Source organism: Emydura macquarii, unplaced genomic scaffold, assembly GCF_026122565.2.
Source record: "Emydura macquarii macquarii isolate MOO-44397 ecotype Brisbane River unplaced genomic scaffold, CSIRO-AGI_Emac_v2 contig_968, whole genome shotgun sequence".
NCBI classification, from domain to species: Eukaryota; Metazoa; Chordata; order Testudines; family Chelidae; genus Emydura; species Emydura macquarii.
In genome coordinates this window covers 4,833,506-4,848,255 of record NW_027131105.1, presented here as the reverse complement: position 1 = coordinate 4,848,255, position 14,750 = coordinate 4,833,506, and the positions used below count along the sequence as shown (strand labels likewise).

At 50.8% G+C, this 14,750-nt stretch overlaps 9 non-coding genes across 9 annotated transcripts; 8 read left to right on the top strand and 1 right to left on the bottom strand.

The window, feature by feature from the left end:
- Window positions 1-2,823: 2,823 nt before the first annotated feature.
- LOC137150529 (U2 spliceosomal RNA) lies at window positions 2,824-3,014 on the top strand. The gene has a single exon (XR_010919003.1). It is a non-coding gene; the product is annotated as a U2 spliceosomal RNA (small nuclear RNA).
- A 3,209-nt stretch (window positions 3,015-6,223) lies between these two features.
- Window positions 6,224-6,414, bottom strand: LOC137150551 (U2 spliceosomal RNA). Its single transcript, XR_010919023.1, has one exon. It is a non-coding gene; the product is annotated as a U2 spliceosomal RNA (small nuclear RNA).
- Window positions 6,415-10,100: 3,686 nt separating this feature from the next.
- LOC137150537 (small nucleolar RNA SNORD26) lies at window positions 10,101-10,176 on the top strand. Its single transcript, XR_010919009.1, has one exon. It is a non-coding gene; the product is annotated as a small nucleolar RNA SNORD26 (small nucleolar RNA).
- Window positions 10,177-11,018: 842 nt separating this feature from the next.
- Window positions 11,019-11,087, top strand: LOC137150536 (small nucleolar RNA SNORD27). The gene has a single exon (XR_010919008.1). It is a non-coding gene; the product is annotated as a small nucleolar RNA SNORD27 (small nucleolar RNA).
- A 250-nt stretch (window positions 11,088-11,337) lies between these two features.
- Window positions 11,338-11,413, top strand: LOC137150533 (small nucleolar RNA SNORD28). The gene has a single exon (XR_010919005.1). It is a non-coding gene; the product is annotated as a small nucleolar RNA SNORD28 (small nucleolar RNA).
- A 418-nt stretch (window positions 11,414-11,831) lies between these two features.
- Window positions 11,832-11,957, top strand: LOC137150545 (small nucleolar RNA SNORD22). The gene has a single exon (XR_010919017.1). It is a non-coding gene; the product is annotated as a small nucleolar RNA SNORD22 (small nucleolar RNA).
- A 454-nt stretch (window positions 11,958-12,411) lies between these two features.
- LOC137150540 (small nucleolar RNA SNORD30) lies at window positions 12,412-12,481 on the top strand. The gene has a single exon (XR_010919012.1). It is a non-coding gene; the product is annotated as a small nucleolar RNA SNORD30 (small nucleolar RNA).
- A 760-nt stretch (window positions 12,482-13,241) lies between these two features.
- On the top strand, window positions 13,242-13,307 carry LOC137150543 (small nucleolar RNA SNORD31). Its single transcript, XR_010919015.1, has one exon. It is a non-coding gene; the product is annotated as a small nucleolar RNA SNORD31 (small nucleolar RNA).
- Window positions 13,308-13,549: 242 nt separating this feature from the next.
- LOC137150547 (small nucleolar RNA SNORD22) lies at window positions 13,550-13,674 on the top strand. Its single transcript, XR_010919019.1, has one exon. It is a non-coding gene; the product is annotated as a small nucleolar RNA SNORD22 (small nucleolar RNA).
- The last annotated feature ends 1,076 nt before the right edge of the window (window positions 13,675-14,750 follow it).

The window sequence follows — 14,750 nt, the reverse complement described above, 5'->3', positions numbered from 1 at the left end:
GAAGGGCCATAAAGCTCTTTGTATCTCACCCTCTGTTGGATTCTCCCCTCCCGATCCGCACCTTACCCAAACATTTACATTGATAACAATGGAAAAACTGCTTAGAAATAAGTATCACTATTAGCCACCGACCTTGTTTTAACCCCAGCTGCCAAGCCCACCCACTGTTTGGGAGCTCTTTGAAAGGAGCCAAGATCAGGCGCTCCAGATAGCAACGGGCCACTTTGCAGTTGTTGTCGTAAGAACAGCCAATACTGGGTCATTGATGCACCGATCCTCCATTAATTTATCTAGTTCTTTTTTCAACCCCCTTATAGTCTTGGCCTTCACAACATCCTCTGGCAAAGAATGACCCGGGTTGAGACTGTCTGTGGGGTGTGTGAAGTAATACTTTCTTTTGTTCATTTTGAAGGCTTGCTTTCACACAAAGCACCACTCCCCTACCAGTACGGCCTATTCTGTCCTTCCAATATATTTTGTACCCTGCTGGTAATACTGTGTCCCATCGATTATCTTAAATTGACTAAATTGTCTGCACCACTGATGTGTGTTAACTCACAGACTGGGATCTGCTATTAGTGTGCTCAGGAATTGACACGACTCTCGTTCGATAATGACAGAAAGCCTTTAATTACTATACTTATAAACATATAAAATGAGTCCCCAAACCAAAAGTCCAGTATATTTTAGCTGCAAAAGCAATTATCCTCACCAATGCAGGCAAGAGGCGGCGATGGTTTCTTAGCAGCTTCCCCCAAGAGCCTGGATACATGGTCTCAGAAGAGAGCTGGGCAAGATGGCACTTCTTGTCAGTTTCTTGTCAAGAGTGATTCTTTTTCTCTTGAAGCTTGCCCGCTTGCTTATTTCCATTGCTTCTCTTTTATATTCTTAAATCCAATGTTTTTCAAAGCACTTTGGTAATTTACATGAGTAAACACAGGAATTTCAGAGAACAATACAAGAGGGAGAGACCCAAGTGCTTTACTTAGTGAAAAGGGTGCTAGCCACCTAGATGTGTTGTTTAGTTTCAGTGTTCCAGCCTTCAAACAAAGGGGTATTGGGGTTGTTGTGATTAAATTGAGCGATACCTGGGGTGGCATCCAGCCATTAGCTTTGATGATAAGGTATTTTGAGATGTCTGGAGCCATGGAGGTCTAGCACGCCTGGCATTTAACACATTTCTGTTTACTGCATAGATGAGTTACTCCCAGAGGATAAGTTCATTAGGGAAAATGGTCCAGACAAGAGAGGCAATTAATAAACAGTTATCTTCATGAAATACCGGACATACTTTGAGAATAGAAAGACCGCATGGGTGTGTTGCAATGAGAAACAATCACCCCTTTTCAAAAGGGACTCCAGCCACCATTTCACATACTCTGCAATATGCAACTTATTAATTTGGTAGCTTAATTTTATAAGTAGGCCCAGCCTAGCTGAAATTTCATGGTCTACAATGTGCTTTTGGCTAATTTTTTGTTAAAATACATTTTCCCGTTTCAATGAAAAAGCAGAGCACTGGAGGGCTTTCTTATAGTATTAAGCAGTAAATCACCATACACAACAATCCTTAAGGTTACTATACCCTCTCTTGACTGGGGGACCTTGCGATTATCAAGGAATGTCTTAGAGTGTTTTTTTAATGTTAAACATGTTTCTCTCATGCTTCAAGTTTTGGTTTGTTTTTTAAATAAAAATGGATGTAGCAAAGCCATACTAAACACCCTACAAATACCCATAGCTTTTAAAGTTTGATTGTTCTTACGGCATATGCTTATTTTATAAAAGTTTGGTGGAGGTCTGTGACCCCTTGACACATTTCAGTTTTGGGTTAGACCCTTGATTCTTTTTAAAAATATATTATTTTAAATTTGTAATTACTTTTAAACTTTTTAAATTACTTTTAAACTTTTAATGACCTTGCAGGTGGTCGGGGCCTGATGGGACAAGGGTTGGAGTCAACCAGATAGGTGGGCGGGGCCTGAGGTGTCAAGGGGCGGATCTCAACGTTTGATTGACGCTTCATAGCCCCTTAGACTACTTCCCTATAGTATAATTCCTTCCTGACCCTAAAAATGGTGTTCAGTTGGACCTCCAGCATGTGAGAAAAAGCATCTGTGAGAGAGAGAGAGAGAGAGAGCACCTCTGAGCATCTGAGAGAGAGAATTTGTGTAGCCATCCAGGTCAGTATACCATCTCCAGCCATGCCCGATCTCTGACATTTAGGAGCAGGAGAAAAAGCAAATCCCAGAATACACGGGAGGAGAGGTATGTCTTTTGGACATACGACACAGGACCGAAAAAGTCAGGAATCAGCTCAGGGGAGGGTAAAGATGCAGCGGTGAGACAGGAAAGAGCAAGGAAGTGGACTGGCACTGAGCATAACCGTAAGTGTCTGAGGTATGCCTGCTGGTATGCGTGAGACAGTGAAGGGAGAGCAGAGAAGAGCACAGGGGCCGTGGCATTGCGCTTGCATATTTTTTTCCGCTACCGGTTTTGCTGCAAGAGTTAACAGTGACAGTTTGCGTCACAGGCAAGTGGGTGGTTTAATGCAAATCGGGAGCGGATGGCGGCTGCCAGAGAAAGCAGCGAGATGAAGCAAACTAAGAGGCTGGAAGAATTCTCTGTCTTTGAGCAGAAGGATGTGTTGGGAGTTCTTGCTTGGAATTCTTAGGTTGGAATGGTTTAGGGGCAGTGCTCAGCGCTTAGTTTCAGAGCGATCAAAGGCTCGTTAATAGTGTTTGGTGCGTGTCTGAGCTTCTCTCATGGTGTTATTAAAAGCTGTGGGAAAGGGAGGGCTCGATAGCGTTGGCACAAGGGGGTATCGCTTCTCGGCCTTTTGGCTAAGATCAAGTGTAGTATCTGTTCTTATCAGTTTAATATCTGATACGTCCTCTATCTGAGGACTATATATTAAATGGATTTTTGGAACAGGGAGATGGAATAGGAGCTTGCTCCATCCACTCCACGCATCGACCTGGTATTGCAGTACCTCCAGGAACGGTGCACCTCCCCTTGGGGAGACTATTGTGGTGAAAAAAATAGATGAGCTTGTCTAGAAAGTGTGAATTTCTACTCTTTTGTTCTCTCTTTACAGCTCTTTCATTGTGATTTTATTCAAATGAGTGTGTGCATTGTGTTAAAAAGTAAGCTTGTTACTGGACAATTGGTTAAAAAGGTGAGATTTCACTTTGTGCTGATTGCTTTCAACAGGGTGAGTAATGAGGGTAGGGTAGGGTGGGTGTGAGGCTGTTGGGTGGAGGGTGCGGGCAGAACACTGCTTTGATCAGAGGCTTTTGCTTGTTGAACTTGATTAGCTGATGATATTATTGTTGCTGCCACCCTGCCTACACTTATAACAGTCCTATAACAGTCACTGGAGAATTGTTTAAAAAGGTGAGACTTCTCTTTGTGCTGTGATTGCTTTCAACAGGGTGAGTAATGGGGTTTAGAGAACTCGTGGGTGGGTGTGAGGGCAGAATACTACTTTGATCAGATGCTGTTGCTTGTTGAACTTGATTAGCTGATTATGTTATTGTTCCCGCCACCCTGCCTTCACTTAGAACAGTCCAACGCCACTGATCCCCTCCCTCCCACTCCACCCTGCCCGAGTAGCTGCAAAGATACTAACTTTTTTGGAATTTCCCACTGAGGGATTCTGGATTGGCAATTGTGGGGTGATCATGGGACCCAGCTCATTCCATCACTGGAGGGGAGCCTTTATAGGCTCGTTTTGAAAATTTTCTCCCTTTCGGTTTCAGGATTGATGGGACTGAGGGTGGGGTACTGACTTTTGGTTTGGCCGGGGGGTGCCCCCAAGGCCCCAGCCCCGCTCCACCTCCTGAGGACCCGCCCCCTACTCCACACTAATGCTGCGCCATGTCATGTAGCTACCATCCCCATTTAATGGGCAGAGAAGCTGAGGCACAGATGGTAGAAGGTACCTGAATTCCCTCCCCAGAAGGCTATACCCTGCATCCGTGGTGAGAGCTGGGAATAAAGCCCAGAAGTTCTGAACCCCAGCCACCTAGCCTACTGTATGCCTTGGCCCCTCCCTCCTCCTCCTCCTCTCAACCAAGCTGGGGTCCGCCTTACCTGAAAGAGCTTCTGATGTTTGGAGACTCGGGTGAAGGAATGGAGGGATCCCAAGCGGGAGGTGTGTGACACAGCTGGGAGGAGGATGGAATGAGATGTGAGGGGACAAAAGTGATTTCACTGTATTCTGTAGGTCCGTCATCAGTCACCCCCCAGGCCACAGTCACGTCTGGTGACATTTGCATTACATTCCCTCCCGTCTGGGGCTCCCCAGGGAATGGGGGGAGGGGGGCTGCGCTGGGGAGGAACCTACAGAGCCTCCCAGGGGCTGGAGCGAGCGTTTGCGGCGGGTGGGGGCGGAGGACCAAGGCGGTGGGGCCATGGGGAGCGGGGGAGGAGGGTCCCGGGAAGGGGGGAGCGGGCGCGCTGCAGAGCGGTTCCTTCCCCTCCCCCACCTCACGCGGTCACTGCGAACAAAGGACCGACGATGACACCAAGGGCAGTTCCCGCCAACTGCTCGCCTCGCCAGGCTGCGTCACAGAGACAAGCCCGAAGGCACGTCCCAAAAGTGCCAAACATAAAAGCCGAACCCACACCCTGAACAAACATGACAGACAGTCCATTTCCGGTCGCAGTTGCCCTCAGCCAAAATGGCGGATGCATCTCTTCCGGAATATCACTTCCGGTTCCTGACAAAAATGGCGGCTTTGAACTTCCGTTTCCGGCTGGGAGTCCAAAAACACACACACAAAACAGCGAGGCACGAGGCGAGAAGAAGAGACTCCGGGTGTGAATCAGGAGTGACTCCACTAGCATCAGGGCCATGACAACATGACCAAGCCCTCTGTGTCATCTCTGGGGTCGATGGGCAGTTCACACCCTGAACACACCTTGGATTTGGAAGCAGCGTTGGCCTGGGAACGTAATGCAAATGTCACCAGACGTGACTGTGGCCTGGGGGGTGACTGATGACGGACCTACAGAATACAGTGAAATCACTTTTGTCCCCTCACATCTCATTCCATCCTCCTCCCAGCTGTGTCACACACCTCCCGCTTGGGATCCCTCCATTCCTTCACCCGAGTCTCCAAACATCAGAAGCTCTTTCAGGTAAGGCGGACCCCAGCTTGGTTGAGAGGAGGAGGAGGAGGAGGGAGGGGCCAAGGCATACAGTAGGCTAGGTGGCTGGGGTTCAGAACTTCTGGGCTTTATTCCCAGCTCTCACCATGGATGCAGGGTATAGCCTTCTGGGGGGGAATTCAGGTACCTTCTACTATCTGTGCCTCAGCTTCTCTGCCCATTAAATGGGGATGGTAGCTACATGACATGGCGCAGCATTAGTGTGGAGTAGGGGGCGGGTCCTCAGGAGGTGGAGCGGGGCTGGGGCCTTGGGGGCACCCCCCGGCCAAACCAAAAGTCAGTACCCCACCCTCAGTCCCATCAATCCTGAAACCGAAAGGGAGAAAATTTTCAAAACGAGCCTATAAAGGCTCCCCTCCAGTGATGGAATGAGCTGGGTCCCATGATCACCCCACAATTGCCAATCCAGAATCCCTCAGTGGGAAATTCCAAAAAAGTTAGTATCTTTGCAGCTACTCGGGCAGGGTGGAGTGGGAGGGAGGGGATCAGTGGCGTTGGACTGTTCTAAGTGAAGGCAGGGTGGCGGGAACAATAACATAATCAGCTAATCAAGTTCAACAAGCAACAGCATCTGATCAAAGTAGTATTCTGCCCTCACACCCACCCACGAGTTCTCTAAACCCCATTACTCACCCTGTTGAAAGCAATCACAGCACAAAGAGAAGTCTCACCTTTTTAAACAATTCTCCAGTGACTGTTATAGGACTGTTATAAGTGTAGGCAGGGTGGCAGCAACAATAATATCATCAGCTAATCAAGTTCAACAAGCAAAAGCCTCTGATCAAAGCAGTGTTCTGCCCGCACCCTCCACCCAACAGCCTCACACCCACCCCACCCTCATTACTCACCCTGTTGAAAGCAATCAGCACAAAGTGAAATCTCACCTTTTTAACCAATTGTCCAGTAACAAGCTTACCTTTTAACACAATGCACACACTCATTTGAATAAAATCACAATGAAAGAGCTGTAAAGAGAGAACAAAAGAGTAGAAATTCACACTTTCTAGACAAGCTCATCTATTTTTTTCACCACAATAGTCTCCCCAAGGGGAGGTGCACCGTTCCTGGAAGTACTGCAATACCAGGTCGATGCGTGGAGTGGATGGAGCAAGCTCCTATTCCATCTCCCTGTTCCAAAAATCCATTTAATATATAGTCCTCAGATAGAGGACGTATCAGATATTAAACTGATAAGAACAGATACTACACTTGATCTTAGCCAAAAGGCCGAGAAGCGATACCCCCTTGTGCCAACGCTATCGAGCCCTCCCTTTCCCACAGCTTTTAATAACACCATGAGAGAAGCTCAGACACGCACCAAACACTATTAACGAGCCTTTGATCGCTCTGAAACTAAGCGCTGAGCACTGCCCCTAAACCATTCCAACCTAAGAATTCCAAGCAAGAACTCCCAACACATCCTTCTGCTCAAAGACAGAGAATTCTTCCAGCCTCTTAGTTTGCTTCATCTCGCTGCTTTCTCTGGCAGCCGCCATCCGCTCCCGATTTGCATTAAACCACCCACTTGCCTGTGACGCAAACTGTCACTGTTAACTCTTGCAGCAAAACCGGTAGCGGAAAAAGTATGCAAGCGCAATGCCACGGCCCCTGTGCTCTTCTCTGCTCTCCCTTCACTGTCTCACGCATACCAGCAGGCATACGTCAGACACTTACGGTTATGCTCAGTGCCAGTCCACTTCCTTGCTCTTTCCTGTCTCACCGCTGCATCTTTACCCTCCCCTGAGCTGATTCCTGACTTTTTCGGTCCTGTGTCGTATGTCCAAAAGACATACCTCTCCTCCCGTGTATTCTGGGATTTGTTTTTCTCCTGCTCCTAAATGTCAGAGATCGGGCATGGCTGGAGATGGTATACTGACCTGGATGGCTACACAAATTCTCTATCTCAGATGCTCAGAGGTGCTCTCTCTCTCTCTCTCTCTCTCTCTCTCACAGATGCTTTTTCTCACATGCTCGGGGTCCAACTGAACACCATTTTTAGGGTCAGGAAGGAATTATACTATAGGGAAGTAGTCTAAGGGGCTATGAAGCGTCAATCAAATGTTGAGACCCGCCCCTTGACACCTCAGGCCCCGCCCACCTATCTGGTTGACTCCAACCCTTGTCCCATCAGGCCCCGACCACCTGCAAGGTCATTAAAAGTTTAAAAGTAATTTAAAAAGTTTAAAAGTAATTAAAAATTTAAAATAATATATTTTTAAAAAGAAACAAGGGTCTAACCCAAAACTGAAATGTGTCAAGGGGTCACAGACCTCCACCAAACTTTTATAAAATAAGCATATGCCGTAAGAACAATCAAACTTTAAAAGCTATGGGTATTTGTAGGGTGTTTAGTATGGCTTTGCTACATCCATTTTTATTTAAAAAACAAACCAAAACTTGAAGCATGAGAGAAACATGTTTAACATTAAAAAAACACTCTAAGACATTCCTTGATCATCGCAAGGTCCCCCAGTCAAGAGAGGGTATAGTAACCTTAAGGATTGTTGTGTATGGTGATTTACTGCTTAATACTATAAGAAAGCCCTCCACTGCTCTGCTTTTTCATTGAAACGGGAAAATGTATTTTAACAAAAAATTAGCCAAAAGCACATTGTAGACCATGAAATTTCAGCTAAGCTGGGCCTACTTATAAAATTAAGCTACCAAATTAATAAGTTGCATATTGCAGAGTATGTGAAATGGTGGCTGGAGTCCCTTTTGAAAAGGGGTGATTGTTTCTCATTGCAACACACCCATGCGGTCTTTCTATTCTCAAAGTATGTCCGGTATTTCATGAAGATAACTGTTTATTAATTGCCTCTCTTGTCTGGACCATTTTCCCTAATGAACTTATCCTCTGGGAGTAACTCATCTATGCAGTAAACAGAAATGTGTTAAATGCCAGGCGTGCTAGACCTCCATGGCTCCAGACATCTCAAAATACCTTATCATCAAAGCTAATGGCTGGATGCCACCCCAGGTATCGCTCAATTTAATCACAACAACCCCAATACCCCTTTGTTTGAAGGGTGGAACACTGAAACTAAACAACACATCTAGGTGGCTAGCACCCTTTTCACTAAGTAAAGCACTTGGGTCTCTCCCTCTTGTATTGTTCTCTGAAATTCCTGTGTTTACTCATGTAAATTACCAAAGTGCTTTGAAAAACATTGGATTTAAGAATATAAAAGAGAAGCAATGGAAATAAGCAAGCGGGCAAGCTTCAAGAGAAAAAGATCACTCTTGACAAGAAACTGACAAGAAGTGCCAGGAAGGGGGAGCAGGCGCGCTGCAGAGCGGTTCCTTCCCCTCCCCCACCTCACGCGGTCACTGGGAACAAAGGACGGAGGAGCACACCCCAGGCAGTTCCCGCCAACTGCTCGCCTCGCCAGGCTGCGTCACAGAAACAAGCGCCAGGGCACATCCCAAAAGAGCCATACATAAAAGCCCAACCCACACCCTGAACAAACATGACAGACAATCAATTTCCGGTCGCAGTTGCCCTCAGCCAAAATGGCGGATGCATCTCTTCCGGAATATCACTCCTGTTCCTGACAAAAATGGTGGCTTTGAACTTCCGTTTCCGGCTGGGAGTCCAAAAACACACACAAAACAGGGAGGCATGAGGCGACGAGAGACCCCGGGGCTGCCGAAAAACCACGTTTTTCTGCGTCGTCTTCGCTTTTGTGGTAGCCTGCACGCCAGCCTACGTATCTACACAAGTAGCCGTCTCCGCCCCCAGAGCGCATGCGCACTCAGGTTCCCGCGCATTCCCAATACTTCCCTGCGCATGTGCACTCCGGCTTATTTCCCCCAAAGGCCGTTACACATGCGTGCATAGCCCTTACGCTACTGCGCATGAGTGGACATCAAGTTACCCGCCCCTTCTGCGGGCGTAAGCGCTTAGCCGCCTTTCCCCGCCCCATCCGCCTCGATCCGCATGCGCGTTCGGCTTTCCCCCTCTCCCCTGAAAGGGGAGTTTCCCAGCATGCCCCGTGGCTCCTCCTGCGTACTTAAGCCTCGGCGGGGGCAGATCTCGGCCGTTTACTCTGGCGCGCGGCGGGGTGAGTGAGCGGGGCCGGCCCTGGTGCGGGGCCTGGGGGCCCCTGTAGTGGGCGTGCTGCTGCGGGGCAGCGATGGGAAAACTCGGGGGGGGGGGCAGAGGCGACCCATTGCGGCCAGGGACACGGGGGGCCGCTCTGCTGTCCGGACACGCGCGGAAGCCCCTGCGGGGTGGGGCGGGGCGCTGTGAGGCGATGGGGCACGTGGCTAGAAGGGCCCTGCGCCTGGCTCTGTCCCAGCGCGGCTCCTGGCGCCGGAGGGGGTGGGGCTGTTCTCTCTGTGAGGAGACTGTCACAGACCTGTGCTGACCCCCTGTGAGGACCTAGATCTGTCTGAGGAGAACAGCCCTGCCCCGGGTCAGGGGTCGGAGGGGCCCTGGCAGTGCCCTGGGCCGTGGGAGAATGGGCCCGTGTTGCTGGGTGCTCTTCAGGGCCCTGCCCCCTTGCCATGGAGACGGGTGCCCATCCCCTGTCCCTAATGCTGCTCTCTGTGCGCAGGTTGTGAAGGCCCGAGTGCTCGCTCAGGTGAGTTACAAATGCCTTGTGTGGGCTGGAGACGCTTCTCTCCCGTTCTTCCTCCTTCCCAGGCTCAGCCAGCTGCCATGGGCTGCAGTTCTTCTGTGTTCCTGGTATGTGGGGCACCTCGGGTGGCCGAAGGGTCCATGGGTACATTTATAAGGCCATGGCACCCTACTGTCTGTGCTCTGTAAATGACTGAAGTTCCCTAGTATGGGGAGCTGGGCAAGCGGCAGTGGGGCATGCTACTGGGGGTGAGATGTCAGCATTACTGGAGTATGTCATGGCTGTTAATTGGGTCCCTGGTCAGGAGATGGTGGGGGAGGTGTGTGTCAGGAGCATGAAGTGCTGCAGAGATGATAAATGCTGAACTCTCTCTTTCTGAGGATTCAGTGAAGAAAATCTTTACCAGATTCTGAGTGGCACTGACCTCAGCTGGGCTAGGTGTGGATCTCGTGCATGTCCCTGCAGCCCTGCCTGGGTGTGGGACAGGCCCCTTTGGGGCAGCAACAGAAGGGAGCATATGCTTATGTTGCCTTTAACATGGTGGGCGAGGCTGTAGGAATGTTGTTGCTCTTACAGGAGCAGAGTCATTGGCTCTGCATATTAAGGTTCATACATGTCTCTTTTCTCAGGCATGGGTCTCACCAGTCGTGCATCTGCAACATCTTCACATGTGAGTAGCTGAGCTTTTTCCATCTCTGATGGGAACCATACATACAACATGGGGTGGTCTACTCAGGGAAAACCAACTGCATTACTCCAGGGCTAGGGTTCAGCTTTCTTCCCTATTTGGGATGGGAGCAGGGACACAACTCGTGCACTGCTAACTTGTGGGGCTTAAGTTGAGGTTCATCCACTGACTTGCTGTTTGTTAGGTCATCTCCTGCATGGAGAGCCTTGCCTCTCCATGTATGCATCCCTCTTAGACCAGCAGAAGGTGTGGCTGCTCGGAACGATGGCTGGGCAAGATGGAGGAGGGTGGTCAGTGCTGGCCTGGGATCTATGTATTGGACTGATCCGAGATGTTTTACCTGCTCCTTCTCGCTGCAGCAGTGCTGTCTCCCAATAAATAGCTGTGCATGCTAGGGCAGCATTTGGTTTCTATGGGGATGGAGATTTGTGGTTCCACACTGGTTCTGACCATTCTTGTGTGCCTGGCAGCTCGGTCCTCTACCCAGCCTGAGGGCAGCTGCAGTGGTTGGTCAGTGCAGGCTGCAAGGTGTGGGTTTTCCCATGGGTGCAGTCATGTTCCTGCCCCCTGCTGTTCAGTGATGAATGTGAACAGACAAGCATATGGCTGAGTGTCTGTGATGCTAGCTTAATTCTGAGAACATGGAGATCATCTCCAGGGAGGAGAGTGGAGAGGCTTTTGGTCTAGGAATAGAGTTAACCTGTCCCTCCTGTTTCAGGTTATCCCCACCCCCAGATGGAGTCCAGCCTCTCATACAACCTATACAGGTAGGATTGGGAGTTATTGGTCTCTGTGGGGCTGGAAGGCCTGCACTGCTGGGAGCAGGCTCTGTGGGTGCTGAGCACTCCACTTTGGGGTATGTCAGTGCCCAAGTCCCTCGACAGCCCTCTTGCCATGTGATCTTAACTAGTTTCTCTGAAAAGTTTTGAAGAATGCTGGTCACTAGCATGTTAGAGTTCTGATGGCAGCTGGCCCTTGGGCTGGGAATGCTTTTTATTCACAGGCATCTGTCTCATGGGGCTCTCTTCTTTCCCTCTAGGTCAACACTTCCTGGGGTGAGTGCCTGTCTCAGGTAAATGCGTCTCCTGTGCAGTGTCCCTAGCATGGTAGGGCCTGGCCACTTCCCTTCTTGTAGCTCTGGGCTGGGCCATTATGTTGACAGTTTGAAAGGATGACACAGTGTTAGCTGGACGACGCTTGTCTCATGGCATTTGAGTTACCAAAGCCCTGATCAGACTGCTCTGGCTCTGCACCTATGAGCTGTGCCCCGTTCCTGTGCTCACTGACCCTCTCCTCTTCTTCTCTATGCAGGTGAGATGCCTGGATCTGGGAATGGTGAGTGACCTACTCTTATTCTCTAGTCCTAGCTCCCCCTCTGCCCACTGTTCCGATGAGGAAACTTGTGCCTGTCTTACTGTCTGTCCGGTACCAGAACCTGCAAAGGTGAACCCACTGGTACCTGCAGCATGAGAGGAGGAGAACATGTTCCAAAAGGAACAGTCTGATGGGACGCTGGGCTGGCTCTGACACTGTTCCCTGGGTGCAATGGCTGATTAACCCACCCCTTTCTGACCCCAGAATGCTGCTCTGCACACAGCCCTCTCAGGCAGGAGCAGCGCTCTGTAATACAGCAAGGCAAGGGATGCAGTCAGAGCACCTTTATCTAAGCATTGTGGTGATGAAGCCACTACAGAGCAGAGGGAGCAAACGCTAATTAGATGCTCTGGTTCTTTTCAGGTGCTTGAGTGAGAATCTTGGCCAGCTCCTGGTCCAGCTGCACAGGTAAGGGCTCCTGCAGCTAGCTGGTCCCTGGCTGGACCAACAGCCAAGCCCTATTGGGCCTGAAACTTCCACAATGAGGAGAGAGGGTGAACTCCTGTATTAATGCTAGCTCTGTCCTGGAGCCTGTGACCCAGACAATCAGCTGCTGCTGTGTGGGGCTCAGTCCTAGCTGCCTGCTCTCACTGAGGTGATGAGCTCCTTCTGGAATCTCGTTCGGCTGAACATTGCTGTTGAGACTTGGATTCTGAGGCTTGGTGACGAACAGGCTGCAGGTTTTGCCTTATCAAGGAACTTAGTCCAGGGATGTAGGGTTAGAAATGAAGGCCTCAAGGATTCAGATCAAATAACCTCTCCTCACCTCTTCAGGTTGAAGATGCTGGAGTGGATGGCCCCTGTGCTGAGTCATGGGTAAGGGCCCTTCAGCTCTCTCCAGGGCTCTCTGCAAATGGCCCTTGCATAGAAGCATGTGCAAGAGACCAGCTGCTAGAATTGTCCCTGTGCTACTCTGCCTGTCTGGGGCAAATTGCAAATGCCACTGCCTGGGATCAGTTTCCTGCCCAAACACCTGGGACAAGGGGTGTGGAGGGAGTAGAACTGCATGGTGGTGTCAGGGCAGCCAGCTCTGGGTGGGTGGTTTCACTTTTGTGGTAATGCCTGGGAGGGGCCTGTGTAGCCCCCCCTTGTGGTAGGTACAGTGCTGTTTTGTGAGGGAGGGGATGCAAACTAGCTCACTTTGATTTAATATAAACATGAAAATATTTGAACGCCTGAGAACTGCACAGAGCTTGGAGTTGGGGTTTGGGGACATCTGTGCTGGGGAGTTGCTGACTACGTTGTCCTGTCCCAGCAGGTAGCTGGAGGTCTGGGGTCTGAAGCTGCCTGAAATGGTGAGTGATGTGCTGTGTCTGTAGGTGTAAAGGAGGCAGGCAGGCTGGCAGAGTGCACAGCTGCTCCTCAGTGTAAGCCGACTGGCAAGCTCTGCCCCTAGCGGGGGTCCTGTCCCACTCTCTGGCTTCTCAGTGATGAGACCCCTACCGCCCCAGTCTGATCCCCATGACTGAGTGGTTCCCTCTGAAGCCAGGAGCTGGCAGCCTGTGGGTTTGAAAACATGGAGGGCTGGGCGAGGAGCAGGCCACCAAGAGCTGTTTTCTCTATTTCAGGAGCCTTGGAATTCCAGCCGGGAGATGGGCATTCAGCCAGTGAAGCTGCAGGTGGGCTGAGAAACACCAGCTGGGGAAGGGGCTCATTTGGGGCTGGCAGAGGGAGGTGGTGGAAGGTGCCCCATCCGTGGGCTGTGGGTCAGAGGTGGGGAGGTGCCGTGTCCTGATGAGGAAAGCAGGTCTTGTCTGACTGTCCATCCTGGTCCAGAACCTGCCAAGGTTGAACCCACTGGGCTGGTGGAGGGAGAGGAGGAGACTCTGTTCCCAAAGGAATCGCCTGATGGGAGTAGGGCAGCATGGGTCAGGTGAGGGGTGTGCCATGGGAAGCTACTCTGCTACAGCTCTGCCTGTGTCTCATAGGGCAGGGCTACCTGGAAGCACAGCTTGCCTGAACACAGCCAGGGGTGCAGTTGTTGCTGACTTTGAACCTTGCCCCCTGCATGCTGACCCTCCCATCCCTAGGCATGAGCTGTCACTCTCCTGTGCTGGTGCCTCCCATCCCCAGCATGGTACATTCCCTGGATGTGACTTTACCCCCACCCCGTGCCCACCCTTCCTTCCCCCAGGCACGAGGTAGAGCATATGATGAGGCACTTACTGCCCCAGTCCCGTGCTGGTGACTGACTGGAACTTCTTGAAGCTGGTCCCTGGGGATCCCTGTCTGCTCCGGCTAGCACTCATCTCACTGGTCTCTCTCCCACCTGCAGGTTGGAGCGCACGGACCAGCCAGGAGCAGATGCAGCTTTTCCATCACACCTGCCTCCTGGGGAGAGCTCTCCACTCCCTGCTGAGCCCTGACAAACCCAGCAGAGCTTGGTGTTGACAGATGCAGTCAGTGTATGGTTCTGCGTGTAGTGACTGTCAAATAACATCTCTGCACAGAGCATCTGGAGTCTGTGGTGTCTTGATTGGCCTCAGCATGTGGGTCTCAAGGTTTGCCCAGGGTGGGGTGGGGTTACCAGGTGGAGTTGGGCCCTGCTCACCCATAGCTGTGCTGGGCTGGCTGAAGTCCGGGAGCAAGGGGGTCACAGCTCCCTGCATGGAGCTGGGCTGGGCCCATCATGCTGAAGACAAGGAGTCTCATTCAGGCTTGCAAACCCCATGGAGTGTTAGGGGTCTGCCAGCCAGCTGGCCCATGGGGTCCCTCCTACCCCTTCAAGGCAGAATTGCTGGTTTGTGCCCAGGCTGTCCTGCATCCCAGAGGCTGAGGCTAGTGCTCCATCCGTGCCACAAGGGAGCAGCCTCGGTCCCAGCCAACACCTGAGACAGCACTAATTGCACTGGCTCAGCCTTTCCGTGACTGCGATGGCAGGATGCTGCACAGGAGCAGCACCCAGTAACTGGCTGCTGTGTGATGGGGCT